This window comes from Bos grunniens, chromosome 16, assembly GCF_055505025.1.
Source record: "Bos grunniens cultivar Pamir isolate PY7600 chromosome 16, Bosgru_T2T1.0, whole genome shotgun sequence".
In the NCBI taxonomy this organism is placed as follows: Eukaryota; Metazoa; Chordata; class Mammalia; order Artiodactyla; family Bovidae; genus Bos; species Bos grunniens.
The window spans coordinates 68,417,740-68,431,465 of NC_141180.1; the positions used below are offsets into that span (position 1 = coordinate 68,417,740).

The window sequence follows — 13,726 nt, forward strand, 5'->3', positions numbered from 1 at the left end:
AGCAGGCCAGGCCTCCCTGTCCATCACCAACTCCAGGAGTTCACTCAGACTCACATCCATCGAGTCAGCAATGCCATCCAGCCATCTCATCCTCTGTCGTCCCCTTCTCCTCCTGCCCCCAATCCCTCCCAGCATCAGAGTCTTTTCCAATGAGTCAACTCTTCACATGAGGTGGCCAAAGTACTGGAGTTTCAGCTTTAGTATCAATCTTCGCAAAGAAATCCCAGGGCTGATCTCCTTCAGAATGGACTGGTTGGATCTCCTTGCAGTCCACAGGACTCTCAAGAGTCTTCTGCAACACCACAGTTCAAAAGCATCAATTCTTCGGTGCTCAGCTTTCTTCACAGTCCAACTCTCACATCCATACATGCCCAGTGGAAAAACCATAGCCTTGACTAGACGGACCTTTGTTGGCAAAGTAATTATGAAATAAACTCATACTAATAGAGTCATTTTTGCCAACTGGCAGCAAAAAGAAATCCCCATTGGTGATTTAAAAAGGAAACTTTCCAGATTAGAGACAGAGGTCCACTCTTTCTTTGACCCTGAATTCTTTGAAATTTCTAATACACATTTATAAGACACAACTAATTGTGATTTCATGTAACTGTTAGGTTTTGCATTTGCAGGAAATGAGTAATTATTCAAACATGCAGAGTCCCATTATTTTCAGTTCTCTTGAGAGGATGAAGACAATTGTTTAAGAGGGAGCTGTAGATTCTTAGCATTTTAAGTTATACTCACTAAATGTTTCTGACATGGAAGACAAACACTGCTGACAGGTACAGTTCTGGTTAGGTTTTTAGAATGTTTGAGAAATTCCCCCGTTGACTAAGAATCTATTCACTGTAGTCCCAGAGAGTTAGTCTCTGGACATCCCCTTTGAACTTTTTTTTTCCTTCATAGGGGTTCATGCAAGGAACCATGATTCATTGAATATTCTTTCCTAAAAAGAAAGCACCTCTATGGACAACTTGAAAATTTCCAGTAGTAATAACCTTATTATAATTTTCTCATAATTCCTAGTCATTTATAATGAGGAACCCATGAAAAATGTGAACAACTTGTGAGCTGTGGCCTGAGAATCAGCAGGTCTCAATTAATCCCCACCTCATTAACTCCCAATGAAGTCTGAAAATCTTTCCATTTCCAAAAGAAAATGACTTTTTCCCCATCTAACCTCATAAGAATACCAAAAAGATGAAAAAAGAGAAATAAAAGAAAGAGAACCTGTACCAAACTATGTGAAATCTTTAAGAGAGATTAATATTTGTGGCCTCAATAGTGGGATTATAATGGCAATTATTAGGAATAATAATATTATAAAAACTTTATCATCTTCATTATAGAGGAAGGTAACCTCTTGAAACTATTAATATAAATGTTATTTCCAACTGTGCAACTTTTTCTTGACATAAATATTCTTGCATTGCTATGCAATACCAAGTTAATGTTTTTTTTTAAAAAAAAGAAGAACCAGGCAGTAGTTAAAGCAGTAAAAACATTTCAATTAGAGCATTGTAAGAGGAGAAAAGAGATCTCAGGGTAGATCTGGACTCAATTCTGAATACAGCATAGGAGACTTGGGAATTTATAGCCAAGGAGCAGAGTGGGGATCAGTGGATGGAAAATTACTAATAGGAAATATCAGGGGTAAGGGAGTATTCTGGCTGCAGTGACATAATAGGAGTCTCGCTGAAGACAGGCCAGATGATCAGACATCACCTGGGGGTGCTGGGGGTGTGGGAACCAATCAGATACTCACAGGGATTGGATAAAGATGACGGGGGAGCCTCGCTAAACTGACTTAGCAGGAGTCTTGCTAAAATTGGATTTTTTAAGAAAGTGCATAGATGAGCCTAAAAGAAGGTGAAGAAGCACTGAAGTTTAGTCAAGCAGAGAATCTTTGTCATTAGAATCTCCGTTGCTTAGGAAATTTTCTGTATCAAGAAATTTAGCTAAAATGACAGATGGCATGTTCCCATCTTTTTTTAAGACTTTTTAAGACTTAAGACTTTTTAAGAATATGTCACTAAGAATGCTAACTCTATTTCACCCTATCACTTCTTTGTTATACATTAATAGCAGTTGGAGAAAACATGCATATATGAAAACTACATGACTGTCAAAAGCAGGAAAGCACAGAGGTGGGATGAGCCTTCCTGGATATAATTCTAATCTAAAACATTACTTTATGTTTCCATCAAAATCCCAACCTGAGATGGCAGCCAAGGCAACACTGTGAACTTAACAGAGGCAGATGGCAGAGCAAGGAAGGACCTGTATCTGAGGACTGCTTGAAGAGCTCAGAGTTCCTGGGTTATTGAGTAAGTCCATTAGAGGAACTTTGAACCACCCTCCAGTAATACTGCAAGGCGGCTCCTGGTAGATAGAGCAGTTTATGGTTGCCAGGACCCATTTAACAATGATCACTAATGTCACTCTGGAGCTGACTATAGCTCAGATCCTGAACTCCTTATTGCCAAATTCAGACTTAAATTGAAGAAAGTAGGGAAAACCACTAGGCCATTTACATATGACCTAAATCAAATCCCTTATGAATATACAGTGGAAGTGACGAATTCAAGGAATTAGATCTGACAGACAGAGTGCCTGAAGAACTATGGACAGAGGTTTGTAACATTGTACAGGAAGCCGTAATCAAAGCCATCCTTGCAAAAAGGCAAAATGGTTGTCTGAGGAGGCCTTACAAACAGCTGAGAAAAGAAGAGAAGCAAAGGCAAAGGGGAAAAGGAAAGATGCACCCATCCGAATGCAGAGTTCCAGAAAACAGCAAGGAGAGAGAAGAAAGCCTTCATAAATTAACAATGCAAAGAAATAGAGGAAAACAATAGAATGGGAAAGACTAGAGATCTCGTCAAGAAAATTAGAGATACCAAGGGAACGTTTCATGCAAAGATGGGCATAATAAAGGACAGAAATGGTATGGACTTAACAGAAGCAGAAGATATTAAGAAGAGGTGGCAAGAATACACAGAAGAACTATACAAAAAAAGATCTTAATAACCCAGATAACCACAATGGTGTGATCACTCACCTAGAGCCAGACATCTTGGAGTGCGAGATCAAGTGGGCCTTAGGAAGCATCACTATGAACAAAGCTAGTGGAAGTGATGGAATTCCAGCTTCAAATGTTTCTCTCACAATCCAAAACCAGAGGAATTTAGCTCTGTCTAGCTGTTGTGGTTGTCTCATTACTTCTGAAAAGTTGCAGGAAAATGAGAGATGGGTTAGCACTCACAACTTTTCAGATTTTAACTTTTCAGATTTCATGTGTTGAAATGATTCACAAATTATTAAATAAGATCATGACCAAGCTGGAAATAAAACTAAAAGGTCCCAAAGTCTATTTTATTTTTTAAAATGTATTTATTTGTTTTTGCCAGTGCTGGGTCTTCATTGCTGCGTGAGCTTTTCTTTAGTTACGGCAAGCAGGGGCCTCTCATTGCGGTGGTTTCTCTCGTGTGGAGAACAGGCTCTAGGGCACACAGGCTTCAGTAGTCATGGCACGTGGGCTCCGTAGCTGTGGCTCCGGGCTCTAGGGCACAGGCTTAATAGCTGAGGTGCATGAACTTAGTTCTTCCATGGCATGTGAGAGCTTCTCAGATCAGGGATGGAACACAAGTCTCCTACACTGGCAGGCAGATTCTTTACTACTGAGCCACCAGGGAAGTCCTTGTTTTATTTTATTCATTTATTTTTTTTAGTGTTTTTTTAAATTAAATTTATTTATTTTAATTGGATGCTAATTATTTTACAACATTGTATTGGTTCTGCCATACATCAACATGCATCCACCACGGGTGTACCCATGTTCCCCATCCTGAACCCCCCTCCGACCTCCCTCCCCATACCATCCCTCTGAGTCATGCCAGTGCACCAGCCCCGAGCATCCTGTATCATGCATCGAACCTGGACTGGTGTTTGACTTCACATATGATATTATACCTGTTTCAATGCCATTCTCCCAAATCATCCCACCCTCGCCCTCTCCCACAGAGTCCAGAAGACTGTTCTGTACATCTGTGTCTCTTTTGCTGTCTCACATACATGGTTATCATTACCATCTTTCTAAATTCCATATATATGCGTTAGTATACTGTATTGGTGTTTTTCTTTCTGGCTTACTTCACTCTGTATAATAGGCTCCAGTTTCATCCACCTCATTAGAACTGATTCAAATGTGTTCTTTTTAATGGCTGAGTAATACTCCATTGTGTATATGTACCACAGCTTTCTTATCCATTCGTTTGCTGATGGACATCTAGGTTGCTTCCATGTCCTGGCTATTATAAACAGTGCTGATGATGAACATTGAGATATATTTTATTCTATTTTAATACAGCAATTTGTAAGAGTATTTCATTAAAACATGAAAAATCTGGGATATATTTGGATATAAACATAAATATGAACCATAAACCAGAGCTATTTAAGTAAATCAGTAATGAATGTGGAAAAAATATCAGAGAATTGATATAGGCATAAAATCAGAAATGAAGTAATATAAAATCAGGCAATTAATAACTCTAATTTTACTTTTTCTTCAAAATATACTTTATTTCTTGGAGCAGTTTTAGGTTCACAGCAACACTGAGGGGAAGGAAAAGGGATTTCCCATTTACACCCTCCCCGTTCTCCATTATCAACATTCCCCACCAGATGGTTCATATGCCACAAATGATGAATCTACATTGACACAACATAATCACCTGGACTCCATAGTTTATGTTTCACTCTTGGTGTTAAACCTTCTGTGGGTTTGGACAAATCTGTAATGACATATATCCACCATTATAGTATCATACAAAGGAGTTCACTCCCCTAGAAATCCTCTGTGTTCCAACTATTCACGCTTCACTCCCCACTAACCTCCAGCAACCACTGATCTTTACACTGTCTCCACAGTTCCGCTTTTTCCAAAATGTCATGTAGTTGTAATCATACCGTATGTTAGATTGGCTTCTTTCTGTTCAGATTGGCGTCTTTCACTTGGTAATATGCATTAAAGTTTCCTCCATTTCTGTTCGTGGCTTGATAGCTCATTTCTTTTTTTTTTTTTAAACTGGAGTATAGTTGATTTACAATGTTGTGCCAATCTGCACTATACAGCAAAATGACTCCGTTATACACACAAATATACATTCTTTTTAATATTCTTTTCCATTATGGTTTATCCCAGGATATTGGAAATAGTTCCTTGTGGTATACAGTAGGACCTTGTTGTTGACAGCTCATTTCTTTTTGGTGCTGAATAATATCCCATGCCTAGATGAACCACAGTTCACGTATACTTTTTAAAACATTTTATCTTTAAGAGATATTCAAATATATAGAAAAACTTGAATTACAACAAACAGCCATATATTTACCAGCCCAACATACTCAATGGTAATTTTTTTTCCCATTTATAGCAGAAAAAATTTAAAGAAAAAAATTTGGATACTAAATACTTACTTTCCTCTATCTCAGATAGAAATGTTACACTGCTGTGTGCTTTATCAGTTAGCTATTGCAATGAAAATCTACTCCCAAACTCAGTGGCTTAAAACTGTAATCTTTTATTCTCATGGGTCCAAGGAAGAGTTGAGGATTCAGCTAACCTGAGCTGGGCTCTGGTGGCTGGCTGTGCGGAGCTCCCATGAGGCCATCCACACCTGTGAGAGTTAGCTTGGGGACAGCTGAGGAAGTCTGCCTCTCCTCCCTGTGTCTGCCCCCAGGACGGGCAGCTCGCCTCAGAGTGCTCCTTTCCTAGCAACTCAGAGGCACAAGAAAGAGAGGAAAATGCCACGCCCCTTGCAGCCTAATCTTGAAACTGTCATACCATCACTTGAACCACATACTTTGGCCAAAGCTAGACACATGACCAAACTCAAGTCAAGAGAGGTTTGAAAGTGCAGTCCACACATAAGGAGAGGGAACAGGTCCAGAGGGCTATGGGTATTGACGGGTGAAAAGTTGGTGGTAGTTTAGTCACTAATTTGTGTCCGATCCTTGTGACCCCATGAACTGTAGTCCGCCAGGCTCCTCTGTCCATGGGATTTCCCAGGCAAGAGTACCAGAGTGGGTTGCCATTTCCTTCTCCAGGGGATCTTCCCAACCCAGGGATCAAACCTGGGTCTTCTGCATTGCAGACAGATTCTTTACTGACTGAGCCACCAAGGAAGCCTGAGGGGTGAAAAACGGGTCAGCTTTCATTCCAATCCCAAAGAAAGGAATGCCAAAGAATGTTCAAACTACCACACAATTGCACTCATTTCACATGCTAGCAAAGTAATGCTCAAAATTCTCCAAGCTAGGCTTCAACAGTACATGAACCAAGAACTTCCAGATGTTCAAGGTGGATTTAGAAAAGGGAGAGGAACCAGAGATCAAATTGCCAACATCTGTCAGATCATAGAAAAAGCAAGAGAATTCCAGAGAAACACATCTGCTTCATTGACTATGCTAAAGCCTTTGACTGTGTGGATTACAACAAACTGTGGGAAATTCTTAAAGAGATGGAAATACCAGACCAGCTGACCTGCCTTCTGAGAAACCTGTATGCAGGTCAAGAAGCAACAGTTAGAACTGGACATGGAACAATGGACTGGTTCAAAAATTGGGAAAGGAGTACGTCAAGCCTGTATATTGTCACCCTGCTTATTTAACTTATATGCAGAGTACATCATGAAAAATGGAGGGTGAAGCACAAGTTGGAATCAAGATTTCAAGGAGAAATATCAATAACCTCAGATATGTAGATGATACCACCTTTATGGCAAAAAGTGAAGAGGAACTGAAGAGCCTCTTGATGAAAGTGAAAGAGGAGAGTGAAAAAACTGACTTAGAACTCAACATTTAAAACCCTAAGATCATGGCATCTGGTCCCATCACTTTATGGCAAATAGATGGGGAAACAATTGGAAACAGTGAGAGGCTTTATTTTCTTGGGCTCCAAAAGCACTGCAGATGGTGACTGCAGCCAGGAAATTAAAAGATGCTTGCTCCTGGGAGAAAAACTATGACCAACCTAGGCAGCATATTAAAAGGCAGAGACATTACTTTGCTGACAAAGTTCCCATCTAGTCAAAGCTATGGTTTTTTCCAGTAGTCATGTATGGATGTGAGAGTTGGACTGTAAAGAAAGCTGAGCACTGAAGAATTGATGCTTTTGAACTGTGGTGTTGGAGAAGACTCTTGAGTCACTTGGACTGCAAGGAGATCCAACCAGTCCATCCTAAAGGAAATCAGTCCTGAATATTCATTGGAAGGACTGATGCTGAAGCTGAAACTCCAATACTTTGGCCACCTGATGTGAAGAGCTGACTCAAAGAAAAGAGCCTGATGCTGGGAAAGAATGAAGGCAGGAAGAGAAGGGGATGACAGAGGATGAGATGGTTGGATGGCATCACCGATTCAATGGATGTGAGTTTGAGTAAACTCCAGGAGTTGGTGAAGGACAAGGAAGCCCGACATGTTGCAGTCCATAGGGTCACAAAGAGTCAGACACAACTGAGCGACTGAATAATAACAACAACAAATTGTGCCAATGTTAATTTCCTAGTTTTACTAACTGTAAAGAGGTTGTATGAGATGTTAAAATTAAGGAAACTTTGTAAAAATTATACATGAACTCTGCAGTATGTTTCTAAGCCTTAAATCTCAAAGTATATCAAAATAGAAAGTTTTAAAAATCATCCCTCAGGGCTTTCTTGGTGGCTCAGTGGTGAAGAATCTGCCTGCCAGTGCAGAAGACGATGGTTCGATCCTTGATCCAGGAAGACCCCACATGCCGCAAAACGACTAGGCCCATGAGCCATAGCTACTGAGCCTGTGCTCTACAGCCTGGGATCCACAGCTACTGAAGCCTGTGCACCCCAGAGCCCGTGCTCTGAAGCCAGAGAAGCCACCGCAATGAGAAGCCCTGCACACCAGGACTGGAAAACAGTCTCTGCTCACTGCAACTACAGAGAAGCCCACCCTGCAACAAAGACCCAGCACAGCCAAAAATAAATAAATACAATTATATAAAAATCACCCCTTAATTGATTTGAATTTCATTTTTTCCTACAGATCACCAGGTATACCATTTAAGCCTTCCAAAGTTTTTGATGTGCTAATTGACAGTGGTTTTTTTTTTTTTTTTCTGTCTTTTTTAAAAATTTAACTTCAGTAGTAGATGAAAGAGTTTAAGATCTCATTCTCAGGTCACTCCATCTGTAGTTATCATGGGCCAGACCATCAGGTGTCCATGGACTCTTCTGGGAATGGAACCTAATGCCTCTATGGTGAGTCTTCATTGTGTAGTTACTAAGTCATGTCCGACTCTTTTTGACCCCATGGACTGTAGCCCTCCAGACACTTCTGTTCATGGAATTATCCAGGCAAGAATACTGGATGAGTTCTATACCTTCTAATCTCATGCCACTCTGTTGTACTTCTCTAATAACATTGATTTTTTTTCTGCTATGTATTACACGATGGGTAATTGAATATTTGCTCCACTGGTTAAAAAAAAAAAAAAAAAAAAACCTCTTTGAATATTGTATTCCTTTGAATAGTGTGCAATACCCACTAATTCAATGTCTTCACTTGAACACAGGACAGAGGATGTGATGACAGCAGCATTCCAATCCTGAACATAAGTTAGAAGTTAAAGTACCACTCACTGTCCTTTCACTAGAAATTATCTTTAACCATAAATGCTGCCTTTCCACCACAGTGTTCCTCAGAAGTCTTCAAAAGTGCCTCCTAATAATTAAAGGTTTTAACCAATAAGAAAAAAAAGAAAGAAAGAAAGAAACAGACACTCCTAGCTGTGGCCTGCTCCTGCCCTACTTAAAGTTATTTGGAAACTGTGAGGCTCCCTCGAGGCGCTGGGCGCAGCTGTGAGGACAGGGTCTGTGAGGAAGTTGTGGTTTTTTCTCGAGCTTTCTGGGTGCAGATCCCGCCTCTGGGTCACTTTCAGACCTGAGTTTCACCCTCAGGGCACAGAAAGCTGCTTTCCCCTTGGGCTTTCCCAGCCTCCTAATCATTAGGCCTTGAACCTGTACATACAGTTTATAGGATGATTTGGCTTCTGCTTAAAAAGCACTGAATTAGAACTCACTTTGATAATGAACAGCCAAGCAAATCACCTATGAAGATGATGAGCAGCGAAGGTCCAAGGACTCTTCAGAGTAAGCGTTATATGGGACTAATGAAGCCAAGTGAGCCTTGAGCTATGGTGCATTCGCTTCCGTCCCCACATGAACTGATGAAAATACACCAGGAACAGATGTTTTCATGCTGAAGCCTCCCTGGAGCTCCCTGAAGACATCCCATGAAGAGCGCTGGAAAAGGCAGTCCAGAAAGTGACGCGGGGGCCGCACATGTGGATTCCATTCAGCTCTGAATTGTATCTGTGACCTATGTTGGATTTTTCAGCCAGAATCTTCAAGGTCAAAGTGTTCACAGTCACACTTCCTCCCTAGCTACGGAAGTAATCCCCAGGCTTCGCTCACAGGCGTGTCTGCAGCCACATCTTCATTTTCAGGAGCTGTGTATGTGCCCTGAGTGAGGCTTCCCACCTGAGCCTTCAGGCAGGGTTCCTACCCTGAGCCCCACACAGAGCAAAGGTGTTCAAGTGGAAGTCAAGGGCCTCTCTTGGTCCCTGCAGTCTGTGACAAACTGCGGCGGCTGCCTTCACATGGGCATTTTCTGAAGTTTTGGAGCCATTTATTCAGTCAGATATAGAAGGCCTTCTGCTGCCACCGTCCTCAAAGAGAACCTGACCAAGCGGCAGCTGGAACGTTTCCCACACATCAGATGTCACGGGGGAAGTTGAAGAGCGAGACTGCAACCGCGAAGGAGACTGGACCTCTGAGGACAGGGCGGGGAGGTGACTAACACACGTGTTCTACGTGCGGCTTTGAAGCTGATCGCCGGGAAACTCGACCTCGGTTTACAGGATGGGAAGGTCGGGGATATCGCTCCAGAATGACCCGTCGCCACTTCTCCAGATGGGTTCTCTCGGCTGAATCAAAGCCAAGGCTTTGTGAAGGACACAGGGTACATGTTTCAAACAGTTATGGGAAGTATCTTGGAGAGATTTGATTTTGATTTTGATCGTGTGTTATCTGTATTTATGATCATAGTGGCAACCAGTCATTCTTGAGTGCAGCGGTTTAGATAAGAGGTTATTCCGAACATTCGCTGCTGAGCCACTGAAGCAACTTCTGTCACTTCCAGCCAAGGGTGACTCCCAGGCTGATAATGTTTACAGTTGCGCTCTCATGAGTAATGCACCATGTAAAAAATAGTTCCTGTTGTGGGGACACTTGCTAACTGTAACCATCAAATTTGCTGAAAAAACTTCCACATCAGTTAAATTCTTGTATTAATAAAACTGGCACACCTTCAAGTGGATACTCTGTGGTCAATGAAGTTGGAGGCCCTGGGTATGTGCTCTTACCCTGCCCGGCTCCAAGGACCAGGGAAAGAAAATATGGTGAAGTGGACAGCCACTGGGGATCAAATCAGACACCCAGCACTAGGACCCAGTTTAGTCTGGCCCTAAACTGTGCTAATTATTTTAACTCAAATTCATTTATTAACCTCTCAAAGCTACGGTGCCTCATCGTCAAATGAGGATTGATCAATATACATAAAACACAGCTCAGAGTAAGTTCTCAATATATATATTTCCTATTCTATTTGTGATCTTAAGCAGGTTTTAAAAAAATCTCTGAGCCTAGATTTGCCACCATAAATAATGTAGAATAATGTGGTAATGTAATACAGACAAACTGATATATGGGGGAAATGGTCTTGTGCTGTGAAAATCTATGAGCTAATCGTTACAGTGTTAAACCAGTGTGTTCTTCTAGTAAAGATCTTCTGAGATTCTTTCTTTAGAAGCATAATATATCAGAAGTGAATTATCTTAAAATATGTCTTGAATGATACATAAAAACAGAAACATGAGAAATCATATATAACATTCAGATGCACATGTCTACATGTCAGTGTTAATGGTAAGTATAAGAACACGTGACTACATGAGCAAAGACACTTGAGAATCTGACTGAATGTGGATATTCTCCCATCACTGTATTTTAAGTATATCACGTGAAAAATAATCAGCCACTGATTCCTGGAAATGGCCACATTAGTATGAAGCAGTATGCAGGGCATCCTGCATAGCAGTTATATATCTTTCTCATCTTTTCTTAAACCTATTTCCTGCACAGCAGAGAAACTGACACAGGATGCTTATGAAATGAGATTTAAATTTTCAGTCCAGATGTGTTACAGCTTAACATCAGAAAGCCCCTAGATTTCACAGAACTAAATTTTAATGTTTTGCTAATGGAAACCCCCACAGTTTGCAGGGTTCTCACAAAGCACTTTGGAAGCATATTATTAAAGTCAGTCTCATACTTCTCTCTGAGCTGACAACACACTTTGTAAAGAACTCCCCTACACTAAAATTTACAAAATACACTCAAAGCTATAATGCAACTGACCAATTTGACACGCAAAACAAGAGGGAATTTTGATCAGGGATGAGGCATGCAACTCACAAGCCAAAAAATTGCATAGGATGATACATTATCATTCTAATCTTGAACTGAAAGAGCTAAGCCTTCTAAATCATACTTGAAAACTAGGTAAAGTTTCTAACACAGTGTTAAAAACTACAGTCTTTATACACTGATGAGAATTTCTGTGAGAACTGCCTAGGACAAGAAAGCAGTTGATGCAAGTGATGGGGTGGTGGCGGGGGCAGAGTGGGGGTCAACCTCTCAGCTACAGAGGACAGATTGCATGAAAGAGCTTTAATTCTGAGCTGTGGGTACCACACAAGTAAGACAATCCCCCAAACCAGATTCCAACTTGGAAAAGACAGAGATGCAAAAGGAAGTACAAGGGGAACCCTCAGGGCTACCCCAGGAAGGGAAACTTGAGCCAGGTGGCAAAGGTCTAGTGCTGAGCCAGCCTTCAGGGCCACTGGTCTCAGACGCTAAAGGGAAGCAACGCCTTGAAGTGCTGTTGACTTTAGTCACACAAAGCAGTGATTTTGAGCATCAGCTGAAAACCATGGAACAAACACAAACTTCTGAGTCAGACTTCAGTTCTATTCCAAGTTTTGACACATCATTCAGTTAGAACATTAATCTCTTTGAAACTCAGTTGCCTAGTTTGTTAAATGGGAATAATGACATTTGTCTCAAAGGATAATTAAAGACTAGATCTAAATGAGTTCTAAAATGTCTGAGATAATTTTATATCTATTATCTCATGTTATTATCAGCTATCATTGTTACTTTTGTGAGTTGTGTAAAATGATTTCTATACTGAATCTGAAGGGGAAAAACCAGCATGTGTGGCTTAGGGCAATATGTGTCTGGAATCACTGATCTACATAAATGTACAAAAAACTGACAGAGTTGTGCCACTCAGGGCATCTCCTTATAACCAGCTTCTTACAGATCACTTTACTCTCCCAAGTTTATCGCTTTCCAGATCACAACACCAAAGGACTCACAATCTGCAATTAGTCTTGAACATGATTTATTTTCAGGTGCCTGTATCATGGCAAGGTTTCTTTTATGGTCAAAATATTGCAAATATAATGTGCTATTTCCTGCAGTGATAAGAAGGCGAAACTGGTGTATGCTATTATTCAAATGAATTTCTAGACCCACCTGTGACACATTCAGACTTGGGAGTTACTATTTGACCTAAGTACACAAACAAAGCAAGCAGTTCTCCCTTAACTGTGAGTGGGGTTTTGAAGGATGGAAAGTGTGGTCTGGAGGTTAGGACAAGTGGTTGGAAGTCCTGCTCCCCAGAGTCCTCCTCCTCTGACAATGACGCGCTGGCTGACTTCAGACTGGTCATTTGACCTGCATGAGCCAATTTGATCATCTGCCCTGCTTCCTTTAAACCTCAAATGCACCATGCCACTTCTACTTTAAAAACTGTGCAAATCCTGGTCCTTGATAATCAGTACAATCATTCACCTGTATTATAAATAATACATTATGTTATATGCATCAGTAAATGCAATAAGATCGGCACAGTAGTTCTCTGAAGGTCAAAATAGCAATCAGATGAATTTATGAAGAATACAATTTTGATATGAATGGGTTGTTGTCAACATGTAACCTCATAGTAAGGAGTTCGGACTATGTAACATTTATATCCACATAAAAATGACACAAAACCTATGGTCAGTGGGTTTAAGGATGTCACCAAGCCGGGGATTTCTTTATCCAAAGGCCTACCTACTATTCCGGGCTCTCAAGACATCAGACAATAAAGAACAGCGAACCCTGGAGTTAGGGGATGAGGTGCCTCATGAAGGCACAGGGGGCTGCTGGGGTGAGTGCCCCGCTTGGCTGGAGGGGCCAGGGCAGGGCTCAGCCATCTCCCCAAGTGGAGGAGGCAACACTGGGAGCTCAGGGAGACCAGAGAGGTTAGGGTCAGCAGGGTAAAGCCAGAAAAGAATGAGCTGAACAGAAAAATGACTTTCAAGGTTGCTGAGGGTTCCATGTCAATTGAATATTGATAAGTGCTAATCTGTGATGGAACTACCAGAGGCCAAGGAAAGAGCCACTTAAAAGGATAAGTGTATTGTTAACAATCCTCAAGGGGGCTTCTCGGGTGCTGCTGCTGCTAAGTTGCTTCAGTCGTGTCCGACTCTATGCAACCCCATAGACGGCAGCCCACCAGGCTC

The 13,726-nt window shown here is 41.2% G+C and overlaps 1 protein-coding gene across 2 annotated transcripts in view; it reads right to left on the minus strand.

The window, feature by feature from the left end:
- Positions 1 to 13,726, minus strand: part of LOC147356961 (uncharacterized) — a 356,040-nt gene that overhangs the window by 54,259 nt on the left and 288,055 nt on the right. The gene's annotated exons all lie outside the window — the stretch shown is intronic.